This window comes from Scylla paramamosain, chromosome 2 (assembly GCF_035594125.1).
Source record: "Scylla paramamosain isolate STU-SP2022 chromosome 2, ASM3559412v1, whole genome shotgun sequence".
Classification (NCBI taxonomy): domain Eukaryota; kingdom Metazoa; phylum Arthropoda; class Malacostraca; order Decapoda; family Portunidae; genus Scylla; species Scylla paramamosain.
The window spans coordinates 23,924,384-23,944,635 of NC_087152.1; positions in this window are offsets into that span (position 1 = coordinate 23,924,384).

Here is a 20,252-nt window from a genome sequence, read left to right on the forward strand (position 1 = left end):
ATTTTAAAATAAAGTTGATGTGTGTTTGACAAATCGAGTATAAATGTATTCCTTAATTGGGGTGACCGTTATTATTTATTTTGATCATGGCGGGAGCAGCATATCAGACAGAAATAAATAGCCGGTGATTATGCTCGACGTCTTATTCATGACGTGACAACCATCATGACGAGAGCGTTCACACCTCCCACTCGAGCGGAATACGACTTGCTTTTTACGCAAAGCAAAGGTGGAGGTTTAGACGACATCCGGGTTTTTATTCCACCCCATTCAAGAAGAGGTGACGGTCTATTTTCCGTTTTGAGTGGCTTTGCTAAAAGAGCAATTCCCTTTCTCATGCGCACTGTAGCACCCGAAGCGCTCCAAATGGGAAAAGGTTTATCAACAGATGTTTTAGAAGGGAAGCGACTTCGCGAATCATTAAGAAATAGAGGTGTTGCAGCCGTGAAGGGTGTGGGGGAAAGGATAGTTCGAGGCGGACGAGTAATGAAAAAGAGGAAAGTTGGAGTCGGAAAAAAAAAAAAAAGAAAACCACCAACCAGGCAACTGAAAAGAAAGACTTGCTATAAAGCAGATATCTTCAATATTTAGCTTAGTCACAAAGATGACTCATTACGGTCCGGATGTGCAGGGTGGAGCGACCTCCACCCCCCTGAGCAATTATCTGACGGCCGTGAGTGAGAACTTTCCGTGGGTGAATCGCTTGCATACCATCGAATCGTCAGTCGCTGAGAGGGGAAAGTTGGACGTATTACCCGTTAATTTAGACGCAAATGCTAATAATCATGCGGGGATCAACGATCCTTACATTGAATTTAGACTGCCTGGTATTCCAGGGCAATTTTTGGATCTATCAACGCTGTCTCTAGAATTGCGAGTTAGCGCGACGAAGGCAGACGGCGCGCCACTAGACGATGACGATTACAACAATCCCTCAGGATAAAATTGACTCTATCGGTCGCGTCGCCTTCTACCACCGCGATTATGATGGATCAAAAGGCATAATCAATAAATTTGATGAAGACTATTTCACGGGAGGGAATAAAGACGAGAAACAAATTATGAAAGATTGTAAAACGCACGGCATTTCGATGACTGCGCCTTTGTTTTCGGATATATCAAGTCTGGACGCTTATCTGCTTGACTCTGTTGATGTGAGAATTCGATTAGAATTGGCTAACAAAACATGGATTCTTAATTCACACCAAGATGCCAGCAGTTTCAAATTTAAGCACGAGATGGCTAAGTTATGGGTTGACCGCGTCACGCCACATCCGCCAGCCTTAGAATCGTTAAATAACTCCTTGACTCGAAATCCAATGCAATACACTTTTAATAGAACGCTCAATAAAACGTATGTGTTAGCCGCCAATCAAACGTCTTTGATTGCCGAATTACCTTTCGCGCAAATCATACCTCAAAATTTGACCATGGCAATAGTTGATATGGACAGCTTACAAGGCGTAATTGATAAGAATGGTTTATATTTTCAACACGCCGATCTGTCACATGTACATATCACCGTGAACGGGGCGACCATTTATAACGTTCGCAGCTCTTTCCCGCATCACGCGTCAAAATTGTTTTACACGACCCTTGAGTCACTAGGATTGGACACGTGTAATTCCCTAACATTTGACGCATTTAATAAAGATCGGACAGTATGTTTCTTTAACTTTGTGACGGAGGACGTGCACAATGCCATCCCTCTGGATAAATCAGGAAATCTAAGAATTAATCTGTCGTTTGCCAAGGGACGTAATCACAACCGCGTCATAATGTTTTTCGCCGACACTACTGGCGTCATAGAAATTGATCATTATCGTCACGTTCGCTGCATTGTCCGCGCATAAGCCGTCATGAATGCACGTGAAATACAGGCCGGTCTAGCAGGCATCTTGGGCGATCGAGTTTATTTTTTAGGCTGTCACGACCATCGCCATGTGACAGATCTGATAAATCTTGCCAGAAAACAGGTGAAGCCATGCGTTTTCATTCTAAATACATTGAGTGACTCAAAGACCATGGGCCACTGGATTACTGTTTATCTTAATTTTCAAAGTCAGACCATAGGCTATTACGATAGCTATAACTTGCATCCCAAATACAATTCCGCTGTCTTACATCATTTTATGCAAACTTGTCCACATATGAAAATTAGCACATTAAATTATCGACTTCAGGGGTTGAATTCCCTCGTGTGTGGCATTTATTGCATGTTCTTTTGCCTTCTACTGAGTTGGCATACATTAAAACGTGCAATATGCATTATTCACGCTACCTTCAAAAAGCATCAATATCTATATAATGACAAAAAAATTACTCGTATGGCATACGTAATATTTCGTAATATGCCGCATTGCATGCCTACGTTTTGCCCAGCCGGCAGCCGGGCGAGATGTCGTAACATCTGTAAAGCGGTAATAAGGTAGATTGGGGGTGGGGGTGGGGGTGGGAAAGGGGGTCAATATGGGGTAATTGCTGACGGATAAGAGTCACTTCGCCATCACCTCTCAACCCAGTCGGACGTCGAAGCCTCATCTCCAAGAATGGAGCAAGCTAACAAACGTTTCATCTTGAGAACTGCGGGTGAGTACGCCATTACCTTGCACGGCATCTGACATCTTCACCATTGTAAATTACATTAACGTTCTTTGCCAATGAATAAGAAGAGGGAGAGTGGGAGGGGAAATAAAAACTTTTCCATTGTTCTCATCGTTTTTTTTTTTTTTCTTGTCTGTTACAGAACGCATCTCTTTCCGCTTTGATATCTATCTGGGCGATGCTGGGGGTAAGCGAAGCCGTGCTGACCATGAGGATGTCAATGTGGAGAAAATGTCAGAACCTGCAAAGAAGAAATTGATCTTTAGTGATGATGACATGTCGCCACTGCCGGCCAGCCCACCTCCTGACGCTCCATCAGGACAGGAGTCGCAACAGCAGCAGCCGGCATCGCAGTCGATTCCGCCACCTCAGGAGTCGCTGATGCCACCTCCGACCGAAGCACAGCCGCAACGGTCAGATGAGTCGACAGTAGGCGGCAAAGAGGGTCAGGAGGTGAAGAAGAAGTCGCAGGAAAACAGAAAAAAAAAAAAAAATTCCCCCTAACACGCCAGAGGACGACAGCACACCAAAACTCCCCGTTGCTCCAGCCGCCCCTCGTAAGAAGCTGGTTCCTAGAGTTATTAAAACTACGCCCGTCATTGACAGCGATGACGATGATCTCTTCGCCTTCAATTCGCAAATGTTTTGAATGAAAGAGATGTATTTGCCCTAATAAGCAATGAGCTGTATTTGTCCTAATAAAAATAAAATGTTCCATCGACTCTGCATAACCTTTCTAATAATAATAATAGTAATAATAATAATAATAATAATAATAATAATAAGGTGACCATCCGGCATAAGTATTACGTCAGCCACGCCACTGGCGGTCAGTGAAAGTGGAAGAGGCCGCCACTCCGCCCTGGCCGTCACAGACGCTTCCTCCAGGTAAAAACGATGGACAGGTAACGGAACCTCGTGAGGCTGTCGCGACGACCTTGACCATAGGGGATGTATTGAGATGTCGGAGGGAACGCGTGATGGCAAGTCTCGCCACCCAGACTGTCCAGGATCCGCGCGGGCAACTGGCGCGTGACGTCCACGTGGCGGCCCATTCTAAGCCCTCAACTTCCCGTTCCCGCCCAAAAAAAAAAAAAAAAAAAAAAAAAAAAAAAAAAAAACCTGCATGACTCCTGGCGGCGTAAGGCCGCATGGGACCTGGCGGACATCGCCTGCCACTTTCCTGACACGTGCGGTCCTCCCCCCACCCCATTCCCTTCCACCCGACCTTGACCATCCAGCGGTGGCAACCTTGGAATGTACTGAGGTGTCGGAGGGAACACGCAATGGTAACACTCAGTCATCCCACCCTCCAGGATTCACGTGAGTGAAAAGGCGACTTCCATGGCAGCGCCGTCAGAGTCCCCTAACCACGCGTGTGTGGCGGGCGGCTTCCACGTCTGGCCGCCAGTCTCCCCTCCCCCCCTCCACCCCCTTTTCACTCAATTATTTTCCGCCCCCCATCATTGATTCATTAGTCATTCCATCGTCGCTGAAGCATAAGGACGCACGCCCCCTCACCTCTTCTCCGTCAGTGTCGCCGTCACCGTCACCGGGGGGGGAAGGGGTGGGGGGTGGGGGGGACCCCCACCCCCCACCCCACCCCCCAAGGGCGACTCTGACGGCATGCCATATTGCGAATGGGGGCCCTGGTGGCAATTTCCCAACTACTCTCGTTGTGGCTGTATTGAACCAACACATTCGTTGTGTCTGCATCGAGGCAACAACCTCGTTATGGGTGCATCGAGGCAACAAAAACATTGTGTCTGTGTGTCAACATCGAGCAAACTCCTTCGTTTTTTTTTTTTTTTTGCATCGAGGCAACATTCTCGTTCTGGATGCATCAAGCAAACTCATTCGCAAATTCATCGAGGTAACAATCTCTTTGTGGCTGCATCGAGACAGCAAACTCGTTGTAACTACATCGAGGCAAGAATCTCGTTGTGTCTACATCGAGGCAGCAAGCTTATTGTGTCTTCATCGAGGCAACAACCTCGTTGTGTCTGAATCGAGCCAATCCCATATTTGTGGTTGTAGGCAAGCTTGTTGTGGCTGCAAAGACTTAACCCCCTCCTTGTGGCTGCGTGAAGGCAAAAAATTCGTTGTGGTTGCTTCAAAACAGCAAGCTTATTGTGTTTGCATCGAGGCGACAACCTCATTGTGGCTGCATGGAGCCAACCCCCTCTTTAATGATGCATATGACGGAACAATCATGTTGTGGCTGGCTCGAGTAAATCTCTTCGTTGTGGCTGCATCGAGGCAACAATTTCGTTGTGGCTGCATTTGACAAACACCCTCGTTGTGGCTGCATCGAGGCAAAAATCTCGTTTTGTCTGCATCGAGGCAACAACCTCGTTATGGGTGCATCGAGCCAACCCCCTCTTTGTGGCTGCATCGCGGAAACAATCGTTATGCCTGCATCAAAACACCAATATCGTTATAACTGCATTGAATTAAGAATGTGGCTGCATCGAGACATTAACCCATTTAAGCCGAAAAAAAATGGAAGTAAGAATTTGATGTTGCGGCTTTGATATATGCATAATGTAAACCTAAACAGCAGACATATGATGAAAAATACTCCATATGTACAATGGCTCTCATTTTATTGACGGAAATGTGTTGTTGCGTAAACGTAACGAGCAGCGTTTCGACCGCAATACATGTTGCGTAAACGCAACTATCGGCACACAAGGAGAACCATCAGAAAAAAAGAAACATACATACATACATATATATGAGCATGATGGGAAGCAAATTTGCTCTTCTTCATATGAAAAACTAAAGGAGCCGACTAGGATAAGATTTTTAGCATGGAAGAATTTAAAAAATGCCATATGAAATTCACTTTTGATACATAATTAGAATTTCCTGACTAAAAAAGGAAACCTTGAATTTCTTGATTATAAATGAAAGAAAACCAAAAAATACAGTTCTCGAAGTGGGGAAATGTGGTGCATGTGATAATAAAAAAAAAATAAATCTTTATAAAGAAATAGTACAATCTACCTTACATACATTTTCACAGGATTCTCCTGGCCTACATGGTATGGTACTGCACTGAACACTTTTGATGCAGGTATACTTTACATTTCTGGCATATAAATACAGTCTGATTGTTACACAACCTGCAACGACAGCGTTTTGGGGGATCCGATTTTACGATGTGATGCCCTACATTATCATAGCGCATTTGTGGAGATACACCTGCAACACTGAGAACTGATCGTGATCTTCCTAGATTACTTGGCTTTTTGCCGTGATTCTGTAGCCATTCAGTAGCAGCAGCACGTATCTTCTGAGAAGCAACATAGCGTTCAGCCTTCACTACTGGTGATACTCCATACTCAGATGATGCAATGGTAACAATGCCATTATCTTGCCAGCGTGCTGCAATTATCCCTGATTCAGCATCACAAAAATGTTCTTCAGATCCCCTAGGTAATTTCATAAACTTAGCAGGATTTGTAAATGGGCATTTTTCGATTCGGTTTTTTCTTAGTGTGCCAGTAGCATCATGAGCCATGCTCTTGATTTTTTTTCTACAATTTTGAGGGATGTAAAGAAGTTATCAAAGTAAAGGGATAACTTCTTTGTTGGATAATATTTTTCTATCACATCCAAAATATCAAGTACAACTTTTCCACCAAGTCCATAAGATGCATTAGCCTTATCCTTAGCACCATCTTTGCCTTGGTAAACAGATATATCAAAAACATAAGCATTTGGATCAGCTGCAACCCATGCTTTATAACCCCATCCCACAGGCTTTCCTCTGATGAACTGTTTTGTGGGATACCGACCAAAATAAGGTATCATATATTTCTTGGCCCAAATACTTCCCTGTACTTGATGAAGTTGTCATTCAGGATTTCCATGAGGGGAGAAACTTTGCCATACTTGTCATTTTTGGGAAGCTTGAAAATACTTCATGATCTCATCAAAGCGATCCCGGCGCATGGAGTCAGCAATAAGCTCATTGTACACATCTGGTTGTCTCTGCCAATACAGTCTGCGACGTGGAACGCAACAGTAGCCTGACACTAACAAAATTCTTATGAAGGTTTTCATTTCATCACTTGTTAACGTAAATGAATGTTTACCGTTCTGTACAGCATAGTTTACAGTGATCAATAGCTAATACATCCAAGAAAAGCTCAAGGGTCTCACTAAGCTTACGTGGAATATCAGCAATTGTTGGTTTATATGGGTAACATGGAACATTTGTCTTTTCTGGGAGATCCTGTGCTTTCTTTTTTCTGGGATGCTTGTCTTTCAACATTTTCATCTGCATCATCTTGCGACTCTGAGGAATCTAACACTGCAAAAGCAGTTAGTTGTGTACCGGGAAGATTAGGGATATCCACGCTTTCTTCTTCGCCAGAATCTTCATCCGTCACAGCACCATCATTTGCAGGCATGATGTAAACGTCATATGTTTCAGTTTGTTTTACCATTCCACTGGATTCATCTTCATCACCAACTTCACTCTCGTCAGACATAGTAGGTCTCTCTAGCTCGTCTAAGATGTCGTTCAAATTCATTTTTCTGAAAAAAAAGGGAAATTATATATCGTAAAATGTTTGTAGACGATATGTATGCTTTCAACAAACAGGTTAGGCTACACAGATATATTCATTCACTGCAATTTTATGCGCAAAAAAAAGAAAAAAAGAAAAAATATATATATATATATATATATATATATATATATATATATATATATATATATATATATATATATATATATATATATATATATATATATATATATATATATATGCGTTACAAAATAACTACTTCAATGAAGAGGCCTGTGCCGATGGTTGCGTTAGCGCAACTTTTTCTTTATAAAGTTTTTACACAACTGCTATCAGCATACTATCAAATAAAATATGGCTCAAAAGGGTTCTGTCATGAAAAGAAACACAGAAGATTCTTATGAAATAGATATGAACAAATACTCGATGATAATTTTCCTTACTCACCTCTTTTTTTTTTATGAAGACGTTGTATTTCAGAAAGTGGAGCTCTTTTCACTTGCTTTTCTCCTCAAATGATGAGACGTGTGACATCATATGAACCTTCCACTAGAAGTTCTGGGTGTCTACTGGCATCGGAAGCAGCTACAGGATACAGCATGCCGTCCTCTCGGTGTAGCTCGACATTATTTTGTAGCTTGTTTCACGTTGTGTTGACGCAACAAGCGGCGTAAATGGGCTAATCTCATTATGGTTGCATCGAGGCAACAATTTCGTTCTAGCTTCATCGAGGCAAGAAGCTCGTTTTGTTTGCATCAAGGCAACAATATCTTTGTGCCTATATCGAACCAACCCCTTCGTTGTGGCTGCATGGAAGCGAAAATTTTGTTGTGGCTTCATCGAGTCAGCAAGCTTGTTGTGGCTGCATCAAGGCAACAATATTGTCGTGGATGCATTTAGCCAAACACTTCGTTGTGGCTGCATCGAAGCAACAATCTCGTTGTGGCTGCATCCAGCCAACCCCTTGTTGTGGCTCTATCGAGGCAGCTAGCTCGTTGAGGCTCTCGTGTCTGTACTGACCCACCATATTCCATGTGGCTGCATCGAGGCAACAGTCTCGTTCTGGCTGCTTTCAGGCAACAATCTCGTTGTTGCTGCATCGATGCAACAGCATCTTTGTTTCTGGATTGAGGCAATAGTCTAATTGTGGCTGCATCGAGGCAACAATCTCGTTGTGACTGCACCGAAGACAGACAATGTGGATCGGGGCAACAATCTCCTTGTGGCTGTATTGAGGCAATAATATCTTGTGAATGCGTCGAGGCAGCAACCACGTTCTAGCTTCATCGATCCAACCCCCTATTTGTATCTGCATCGAAGCCGCAAGCTAGTTGTGGTAAACATCGTTATTGCTGCATCGAACCAATCCTCTCCTTGTAACTGCATCGAGCCAACAATCTAGTTGTTACTACATCGAGGCTACAGTCTCCTTGTGGCTGCATCGAGGTAACAATCTCGTTATGGCTGCATCAAGGCAAAAATCTCGTTGTGGCTGTAACAAGCTAACCCTTTCCTTATTGCTGTACGGAGGTAACAATTTCATTGTTGCTACATCGATCACACCTCCGTGTTGTGGCTCCATCAAGGAAACAATGTCGTTGTGTCTTCATCGGGGCCTGTATCGAGCCAAGCCCGTCGTTGTGGCTGCATCGGGGAACAACCTTGCTGCAGCTGCATCGTAGCACCAGTCTCGTTATAATTGCATCGAATAAAAAGATCTCGTTGTGGCTGCATCGAAGCAAAAATATAATTTGGCTGAAAGGAGGGATCAATCTCTTTGTGGCTGTATCGTTGAAACAGGTTCGTTATGCTTGCTTTGAGGCAACAATTACGTTGTGGCTGCATCGAGGCAACAATACCTTTGTATTCATCATCGAGGCAGGAAGCTTGTTGTGGTTGTATCAAGGCAACAATCTCGTTTTCGCTGCATCGAGCCAACCACTTTTTTTATGGCTGCATCGAAGCAACAATTTCGTTGTGACTCCTACAAGTCAACAACCTCGTTGTGGCTGCATCAGTGCAACAACCTCGTTATGGCTGCATAGAGGCAACAATCTCGTTGTGGCTGCATCGAAGGAACAGTCTCGTTGTGGCTGCATTGAGGCAATAATCTCGTTATGGCTGCATCGATACAACAATGTCGTTTTGGCTGCATCGAGACAAGAATCTCGTTCCATCGAAGAAACAGTCTCGTTGTGGATCCATCGGGGCAATAATCTCGTTTTCGTAGCATTGAGGCAACAATGTCGTTGTGGATGCATCAAAGCAAAAACCTCATTCTGGATCCATCGAGCCAACCACCTCTTTTTGGATGCATCGAGGCTCATGGCCTCCATGCATGCAAGCAACGCAAGCAAACACAACAAAGCGAAAACCTCGTTGTGGCTACATCGAGGCAAGAAGTTCTTTTTGGTTGCATCAAATCTCGATGGAGCTACAGCGAGGCAACAATCTCACTCTGGCTCCATCGAAGCAACAATCTCATTGTGGATGTATCAAGTCAATCCCCTCGTTGTGGCTGCATCGAGGCAACAATCTTGTTGTCGCTGCATCAAGCCAATCCCTTTGGTGTGGTTACATCGAGGCAACAATCTCCTTATGGCTGCATGGGGGGAGAAAACTCGTTGTGGTTGCATCGAGGGATGAAATCTTCTTATAGCTACATCAAGCAAAGCCCCTTCGTTGTGGCTGCATCAAGGCAACAATCTCGTTGTGGCTTCATCAAGGCAAGATCGTACTGGCACTATCGGAGCAACAATCTCGTTTTTGCTGCATCGAGGTAACAATGTCGTTGCGGTTGCATCGCGGTAACAACCTATTTGCGGCTGTATCGAAGCACCAGTCTCGTTGTAAATGCAACAAATTAAGAATCTCCTTTTGACTACATTGAAGCAAAAACCTCATTATGGCTCATTCGAGGCCAGAACAAAGTGGTTGGCTCAATGCAGCCATAACGAGATTGTTTGTTGCCTCGTTGTAGCTGCATCGAGGAAATTGGCTGGTTCTGCTTACATCGAGGCAACAATATCGTTTTCGCTGCATCGAGGCAACAAACAATCTCGTTGTGGCTGCATTGAGCCAACCACTTCGTTCTTGCTGTATCGAGGGGATAATCTTGTTGTGGCTGCATCGAAACAACAGATTCGTTGTGGCTGCATCGAAGACACAATCTCGTTGTGGTTGCATGGAGGCATAAAGTTCGATGTGGCTGCATCGAGTCAACTGTCGCTCTGGCTGCATTAACCCAACACATTCGTTGTTGCTGCATCAAGTTAACAGCCTCATTCTAGTTGCATCGAGGCAGCAAGCACTCCATGGAGGCAACAATCTAGTTGTGGCTCCACCAAACCAACCCCCCTCGCTGTGGCTACATCAAAGTAACAATCTTGTTGTGGCTGCATCGAGGCAGCAAGCTCGTTGTGGCTGCATCGAGGCAACAAACTCGTTGTGGCTGCATCGAGGCAACAATCTCTTTGGGGCAACATCGAGGCAATAATCTCGTTGTAACTGCATCAAGACAACAATATCGAGCTAACCCCCTTGTTATGGCTGCATCAAGACCACAATCTCGTTGTGATGGCATCTAGACAACAATCTTGTTCTGCCTGCATCGATGCAAAATTCTCATTGTGGCTGAATCGAAAGAAACAATCTCATTGTGGCTGCATTGAGGTAATAATCTCATTGTGGCTTCATCGAGCCAATAGTCTCGTTGTGGCAACACTGAGGCAAAAATCTCGTTTTGGCTCTATCGAGGCAACAACCTTGTTGGCTGCATCGATCCAACCCCCTCTTTGTGGCTGCATCGAGGCAGCAAGCTCGTTGTGACTACATCGAGGTAACAATCTCTTTCTGGTTACATCGAGGCAACATCTTAGTTGTGGCTGCATCGAGGCAACAATCTCATTGTGGCTGCATTGTTTCTGCATCGAGGAGGCAATCTCGTTGTGGCTGCATTGAACCAACAAACACGATGTGACTGCATCGAGGCAAACCTTTTGTTATGGTTGCATCGAGGCAACAATATCGATGTTGCTGCATCGAGGCAGCAAACTTGTTATGGCTGTATCGAGGCTTCAATCTCGTTATGGCTGCATCTAACGCCCTCTTTGTGGCTGCATCGATGAAACATTATCGTTGTGGCTGCATCGAGGCAACAACCTCGTTCTGGCTGCATCGAGGCAACAACCTCGTTGTGGATGCATCAATGCAACAATCTCGTTGTGTTTGCATCGAGGAAGCAATCCTGTTCCCTCAGCATCGAGGAATTAATCTCATCGTGGCTGCATGGAAATAACCTTTTTTTTTTTTGGCTCTATCGAGGCAACAATCTCGTTTTCAACCCCTTCCTCGTGGCAACAAATTCGTTTTAGCCGTATTGAGCCACCCCACTTGTTATGGCTGCATCGTGGCAATAATCCTTTTATGTCAGCATCGAACCAACCCTATTGTTGTGGCTCCATCAAGGCAACACTCTCTATGTGGTTGCATCAGACCAACCCGTTTGTTGTGGCTTCATGGAGGCAACAAATTTGTTTGGCTGCATCGAACCAACAATCTCGTTGTGGCTACATCAGACCAACCCTCTTGTTGTTGTGGTTGCATCGTAGCAGCAAATTCATTTGCCTGCATCGAGGCAACTATCTCCTTGTGGCTGCATCAAACGAAGCATTTCGTTGTGGCTGCATCAAGGCAACAATCTCGCTGTGGCTCCACCGAGGCAGCAAGCTCATTGTGGCTGCATCGAGGCAACATTCTCGTTGTGGCTGCATTGAGGCAACAATCTCGTTGTTGCATCGAGCCAACCTCCTCCTTGTGGTTGCATCGATGAAACAATCTCGTTTTGGCTGCATCGAACCAACCCTTTCGTTGTTGCTGTATTGAGGCAACAATCTCGTTCTGGCTGCATCAAGGCAGCAACCTCGTTGTGGCTGCATCGAAGAATCGAAACAATCTTCTTGTGGCTTCATCAAATTAACCTCTTCGTTGTGGCTATATCGAGGCAACAATCTTTCTGTGGCTGCATCGAGGCAGCAAACTCGTTTTGGCTACATCAAAACAACACCCATTTTTGTGGTTGCATCGAAGTAACATTTTTCTTCACGGTGCATCGAGACAACAACTTCGTTGTGGCTGCATCGAGGCTAAAATCTCATTGTGGCTGTACCGTACCAACCCCTTCTTTGTGCCTGCATCGAGACAACGAACTGGTTGTTCCTGCATCGAGGCAGGAAGATCGTTGTGGCTGCATCGAGGCAACAATCTCTTTGTGGCTGCATTGAGCCAACCCTCTCGTCGTGGTTGCATCGTGGAAAAAATCTTGTGGCTGCGTCGAGACAACCCATTCGTTGTAGCTGCATCGAGATAACAGTCTCTTTGTGGTTACATCGAGGCAACAACTTAGTTGTGGCTGCATCGAGGCAACAATCTTGTTGTGTTTACATTGAGGTACCAATCTCCTTGTGGCTGCATCTAGGCAACAACCTCGTTTTTGTTCCACTGAGGCAACAATTATGTTGTGTTTACATCGATGTTCCAATCTCGCTGTGGCTGCATCTAGGCAACCCCGTTGTTGCTGCATCGAGGCATCAATTTCGTTGTTGCTGCAGCGAGGCACCAAGCTCGTTGTGGCTGCATCGATGCAACAATCTCGTTGTGGTTGCATCGAGCCAACTCCTCTTTGTCGCTGCATCGAGGTTGCAAGCTCGTTTTGTCTGCTTTTAGCCAACAATCTCGTTGTGGCTTCATCGACCCAACACCCTCATTGTTGTTGCATTGAGGCAACTATCTCCTTGTGGCTGCGTCGAGTTAACCCCTTCGTTGTAGCCAAATCGAGGTAACAATCTCTTTGTGGCTGCACAGAGGCAACAATCTCTTTATGGGTGCATCGAGGCATTCACCTCGTTGTTGCTGCATCGAGGCAATAATCTCGTTGTGGTTGCATTGAGGCTCTCTTTGCGGCTGGATCGAGGCATTTTGACGTCGTTATACCTAACAAGCTCAAAAACACTGAAAACACTTTTTTTGATAATATTGTTCTTTTTAATACCTAATTCACTCACGAAACTCCAAATGACACGTTTCTGGTAATGTCTTGTTACCCAATATATGGTGCTTTGCTTTCATTTTCGCGTTTTGCTACAGTCAAAACACACATGTTTGTTAATGTTCTCCTGCTCCAGATGTGTTTTCCAGTACAACGTTTTGGTATTGTAGTTTTTTTTCTTTGCTTGCAGTGTTTTATTACACGTTTTTTGCGTTTTTTGCATTTTTTATATCCCTATTAGGTGCTATCCATGCATTTTGTCATTTTTATTCCAAACATGATGATAATTACTCATAATAGATGTTTTCGGTAATGTCGTTCTGTTTCTCCATATTGAGTAGTATTCATGTATTTTACCGTTTTTGTACGTGTTTTTGTTAATATCATTTCGTTTCCCATACTGGGTACCTGCCATGGTACCTGCCATGTATTTTTTTGCCTTTTTGGTAGCTAACAAGCTCAATAACAATTAAAAATATAAGTTTTCGTTAATGTTAACTGGTTTCCCAAATAGAGTGCTTTACATGGTATTTAGCTTTTTTGGCGCCAAATACACTCATAAACACCCAAATGACACCTTTCTGGTAACATCGTCTTGTTACTCCATCTCGGGTTCTTTAGGTTTTTTTTTTTTTTTTGCGTTTTAATGCTTCAGAAGATCGAGAACAATCAAAACACACATAAGAACAACATAAGAACATAAGAAATAAGGGAAGCTGCAAGAAGCGACCAGGCTTACACGTGGCAGTCCCTGTATGAAACACACCTACCTATTTCCATCTGCTATCCCCATCCATAAACTTGTCTAATCTTCTCTTAAAGCTCTCTAGTGTCCTAGCACTAACTACATGATTACTGAGACCGTTCCATTCATCTACCACTCTATTTGAGAACCAATTTTTTCCTATCTCCTTCCTGAACCTAAATTTTTCAAGCTTGAACCCGTTATTTCTTGTTCTACCCTGGTTGCTGATCCTAAGAATTTTGCTTACATCTCCCTTGTTATAACCCTTATACCACTTAAAGACTTCTACCAGGTCCCCTCTTAACCTACGTCTCTCTAAAGAATGTATACAATCTCACTGTGTCTGCATCAATGCACCAATCTTGTTATGGCTGCATCGATGCATTAATCTCGTCGTGGCTGTATCGAAACAACCTTCTCGCTGTGGCTGCATCCCTTTAGCCTCCTCGATGTGGCTGTATTGTGGCAACAAACTCGTTGTAGCTGCTTCGGGGCAGCAACCTTGTTGTGGCTACATCGAGGCAACAGTCCTGCTTTGACTGCATCGAACCAACATCTTTAAGGATTCATCAAGACAGCATGCTCGTTGTGGCTGCATAGAGCCAAAAATTTTTTTGTAGCTGAATCCTTGTGTCTGCTATGAGGCAACAGTCTCTTTGTAGCTGCATTGAGGCAACAAGAGGCATCAATGTAACAATCTCTTTGTAGATACATCCAGCCAACCCCTGTATCGACGCACCAATCTTATTGTAACTACATCGAATTAAGAATCTTGGTGTGACTGCATAGAGGCAAATATCTCGTTGTAGCTGCATCGGGGAAAAAGGCTTGTTGTCTCGCTGTGGCTGCAATGAGGCAAATATCGCCTTATGGCTGCATCGAGCTAACCACTTTCTTGTGGCTGCATCGGGGCAATAATATCGTAGTAGCTGCATAAAGGCAACAACTCGTTGTTGCCTCAAAGCAACTGTCTTGTTTTGGCTGCATCAAACCAACCCCTTCGATGTGGCTGCATCGAAACAACAATCTTGTTGTTACTGCATCGAGGCAAGAACCTCGTTGTGTCTACATCGAGGCAGCAAGCTCATTGTGTCTGCATTCTGTTGTGGCTGCATCGTGGCAACACTCTCGTTGTGGCTGCATTGAACCAACACATTCGTTGTATCTGCATCGAGGCAACAACCTCGTTATGTCTGCATCAAGGCAACAAAAACATTGTTTCTGTGTGTCAACATGGAGCAAACCCCTTGATTTTTTGTTTTTTTTGCATCGAGGCAACATTCTCGTTCTGGTTGCATCATACAAACTCATTCGTAAATTCATCGAGGTAACAGTCTCTTTGTGGCTGCATCGAGACAGCAAACTCGTTGTAACTGCATCGAGGCAAGAATCTCGTTGTGTCTACATTCAAGCAGCAAGCTCATTGTTTCTTCATCGAGGTAACAACCTCGTTATGTTTGAATCGAGCCAATCCCATATTTGTGGTTGCAAGCAAGCTCATTGTGGCTGCATCGAAGCAACAGTCTCGTTGTGGCTGCAAAGACTTAACCCCCTCCTTGTGGCTGCATCAAGGTAACAATTTCGTTGTGGTTGCTTCAAAACAGCAAGCTTATTGTGTTTGCATCGAGGCGACAGCCTCGTTGTGGCTGCATGGAGCCAACCCCCTCTTTAATGATGTATATGATGGAACAATCATGTTGTGGCTGCATCGAGTAAATCTCTTCGTTACGGCTGCATCGAGGCAACAATCTCGTTGTGGCTGCATCGAACAAACACCCTCGTTGAGGCTGCATCGAGGCAAAAATCTCATTGCGTCTGCATCGAGGCATCAACCTCGTTTTGGCTGCATCGAGCCAACCCCCTCTTTGTGGCTGCATCGCGGAAACAATCTCTTTATGGCTGCATTAGAGCAGTAATATCGTTATAAATGCATTGAATTGAGAATGTGGCTGCATCGAGGCATTAATCTCACTATGGTTGCAGCTAGGCAACAATTTTGTTCTAGCTTCATCGAGGCAAGAAGCTCGTTTTGTTTGCATCAAGGCAACAATCTCTTTGTGCCTTTATCGAACCAACCCCTTCGTTGTGGCTGCATGGAAGCGAAAATTTTGTTGTGGCTTCATCGAGTCAGCAAGCTCGTTGTGGCTGCATCAAGGCAATAATCTTGTCGTGGATGCATTTAGCCAAACACTTCATTGTGGCTTTATCGAAGCAACAATCTCGTTGTGGCTGCATCGAGCCAACCCCTTGTTGTGGCTGTATCGAGGCTGCTAGCTCGTTGAGGCTCTCGTTGTGTCTGTACTGACCCACCATATTCGATGTGGCTCCATCGAGGCAACAGTCTCATTCTGGCTGCTTTCAGGCAACAATCTCGTTGTTGCTGCATCATTGCAACAGTGTTGTTGTTTCTGGATTGAGGCAATAGTCTAATTGTGGCTGCATCGAGTCAACAATCTCGTTGTGACTGCATCCAAGGAAGACAATGTGGATCGGGGCAACAATCTCCTTGTGGCTGTATTGAGGCAATAATCTCTTGTGGATGCGTCGAGGCAGAAACCACGTTCTAGCTGCATCGAACCAAGCTGCATCGAAGCCGCAAGCTAGTTGTGGTTACATCAAGGCAACAATATCGTTATTGCTCGAACCAACCCTCTCCTTGTAACTGCATCGAGGCAACAATCTAGTTTTTACTACATCGAGGCTACAGTCTCCTTGTGGCTGCATCGAGGTAACAATCTCGTTATGGCTGCATCAAGGCAAAAAATCTCGTTATGGCTGTGCTTGTGACAAGCTAATCCTTTCCTTGTTGCAACAATTTCATTGTTGCTACATCGATGACACCTCCGTGTTGTGGCTGCATCAAGGAAACGATGTCGTTTTGTCTTCATCGGGGCCTGTATCGAGCCAAACCCTTCGTTGTGGCTGCATCGGCGAACAACCTTGCTGCGGCTGTATCGTAGCACCAGTCTCGTTGTAATTGCATCGAATAAAAAATCTCGTTGTGGCTGCATCGAAGCAAAAATATAATTTGGCTGAAAAGAGGGAACAATCTCTTTGTGGCTGCACCATTGAAACAGGCTCGTTATGCTTGCCTTGAGGCAACAATCCCGTAGTGGCTCCATCAAGGTAACAATACCTTTGTGGCTTCATCGAGGCAGGAAGCTTGTGGTTATATCAAGGCAACAATCTCGTTTTCGCTGCATCGAGCCAACCACTTTTTTTATGGCTGCATCGAAGCAACAATTTCGTTGTAGCTCCTACGAGTCAACAACCTCGTTGTGGCTGCATCGGTGCAAAAACCTCATTATCGCTGCATAGAGGCAACAATCTCGTTCTGGCTGCATCGAGGCAACAGTTTCATTGCGGCTGCATCGAGGCAATAATCTCGTTGTGGCTGCATCAATACAACAATGTCGTTTTGGCTGCATTGAGGGAAGAATGTCGTTGTGACTGCATCGAAGAAACAGTCTCGTTGTGGATCTATCGGGGCAATAATCTCGTTCTCATAGCATTGAGGCAACAATGTCGTTGCGGCTGCATCAAGGCAAAAAACCTTGGATCCATCGAGCCAATCACCTCTTTTTGGATGCATCGAGGCTTATGGCCTCGATGCATGCTAGCAACGTAAGCAAGAACAACAAGGCGAAAACCTCGTTGTGGCTGCATCGAGGCAAAAATTTATTTTTGGTTGCATCAAATCTCGATGGAGCTACAGCGAGGCAACAATCTCATTCTGGCTCCATCGAAGCAACAATCTCGTTGTGGATGTATCGAGTCAATCACCTCGTTGTGGCTCCATCGAGGCAACAATTTTGTTGCTGCATCAAGCCAATCCCTTTGGTGTGTTTACATCGAAGCAACAATCTCGTTATGGCTGCATGGGGGTAGGAAGCTCGTTCTGGCTGCATCAAGGGATAAAATCTTCTTATGGCTACATCGAGCAAAGCCCCTTCGTTGTGGCTGCATCAAGGCAACAATCTCGTTGTTGCTTCATCAAGGCAAGATCCTACTGGCACCATCGGAGCAACAATCTCGTTATTGCTGCATCGAGGTAACAATTTCGTTGCGGTTGCATCGCGGCAACAACCTGTTTGCGGCTATATCAAAGCATCAATCTCGTTGTAATTGCAACAAATTAAGAATCTCCTTTTAACTGCATTGAAGCAAAAACTTCATTATGGTTCATTCGAGGCAACAATTTCGTTGTAGCTGCATCGAGAAAATTGGCTGGTTATGCTTCCATCAAGGCAACAATATCGTTTTCGCTGCATCAAGGCAACAAACAATCTCGTTGTGGCTGCATTGAGCCAACGACTTCCTTCTGGCTGTATCGAGGGAATAATCTTGTTGTGGCTGCATTGAAATAGATTCGTTTTGGCTGCATTGAAGAAACAATCTCGTTGTGGCTGCATCGAGGCAGAAAGTTCGATGTGGCTGCATCGAGACAACAGTCGCTGCGGCTGCATTGACCCGATACTTTCATTGTTGCTTCATCGAGTTAACAGCCTCATTCTGGCTGCATCAAGGCAACAACCTCGTTCTAGTTCCATCGAGGCAGCAAGCCTTCCATCGAGGCAAAAATCTAGTTGTGGCTCCACCAAACCAACCCCCTCGTTGTGGCTGCATCAAAGCAACAATCTTGGTGTGGCTGCATCGAGGCAGCAAGCTCGTTGTGTCTGCATCGGGGAAACAAACTCGTAGCTGCATCGAGGCAATAATCTCGTAACTGCATCAAGACAACAATATCATTGTGGCTTCATCGAGCTAACCCCCTCGTTATGGCTACATCAAAACCACAATCTCGTTGTGATTGCATCTAGACAACAATCTTGTTCTGCCTGCATCGATGCAAAATTCTCATTGTGGCTGAATTGAGGCAAAAATCTCATTGTGGCTGCATTGAGGTAATAATCTCATTGTGGCTTCATCGAGCCAGTAGTCTCGTTGTGGCAACATTGAGGCAAAAAATCTCATTTTGGCTCCATCGAGGCAACCTTTTTGACAACGATTTTGGAAACCTTTTTTGGCAACCGAGACAACCTTTTTGGCTGCATCGATCCAACACCCTCTTTGTGGCTGCACCGAGGCAGCAAGCTCGTTGTGACTACATCGAGGTAACAATCTCTTTGTGGTTACATCGAGGCAACAACTTAGTTATAGCTGCATTGAGGCAACAATCTCATTGTGGCTACAACGAGGCAAATATCTCCTTATGGGTGCATCGAGCTAACCACTTTGTTGTGGCTGCATCGAGGCAATAATATCGTAGTAGCTGCATAAAGGTAACAACCTCGTTGTGGTTGCCTCTAAGCAACTGTCTTGTTTTGGCTTCATCGAACCAACCTTTTCGATGCGGCTGCATCGAAACAACAATCTTGTTGTTACTGCATCGAGGCAAGAACTTCGTTGTGTCTACATCGAGGCAGCAAGCTCATTATGTCTGCATCTTGTTGTGGTTGCATCGTGGCAACAATCTTGTTCTGTCTCCATTGAACCAACACATTCGTTGTGCCTGCATCAAGGCAACAACCTCGTTATGGCTGCATCGAGGCAGCAAAAACATTGTGTCTTTGTGTCAACATCGAGGAATCCCCTTCGTTTTTTTATTTTATTTTATTTTATTTATTTATTTATTTATTTATTTTTTGCATCGAGGACACATTCTCGTTCTGGCTGCATCGAGCAAACTCATTCGTAAATTTATCGAGGTAATAATATCTTTGTGGCTGCATCGAGTCAGCAAACTCGTTGTAACTGCACCCAGGCAAGAATCTCGTTGTGTCTACATTGAGGCAGCAAGCTCATTTTGCCTTCATCGAGGCAACAATTTCATTGTGTCTTATTCGAGCCAATCTTATATTTGTGGTTGCAAGTAAGCTCGTTGTGGCTGCATCGAAGCAACAGTCTCGTTGTGGCTGCATTGAGGAAACAATCTCGTTGTTGTTGCATCGAGCCAACCTCCTCCTTGTGGTTGCATCGATGAAACAATCTCGTTTTAGCTGCATCAAAAAAAACCTTTCGTTGTTGCTGTATTGAGGCAACAATCTCGTTCTGGCTGCATCGAGGCAGCAAGCTCGTTGTGGCTGCATCGAAGAAACATTCTCCTTGTGGCTTCGTCAAATTAACCTCTTCGTTGTGGCTATATCGAGACAATACCCTTTTTTTGTGGCTGCATCAAAGTAACAATTTTGTTCACGGTGCATCGAGGGAACAACTTCGTTGTGGCTGCATCGAGGCAAAAATCTCATTGCGGCTGTATCGTACCAACCCCTTCATTGTGCCTGTATCGGGACAACGAACTGGTTGTTTCTGCATC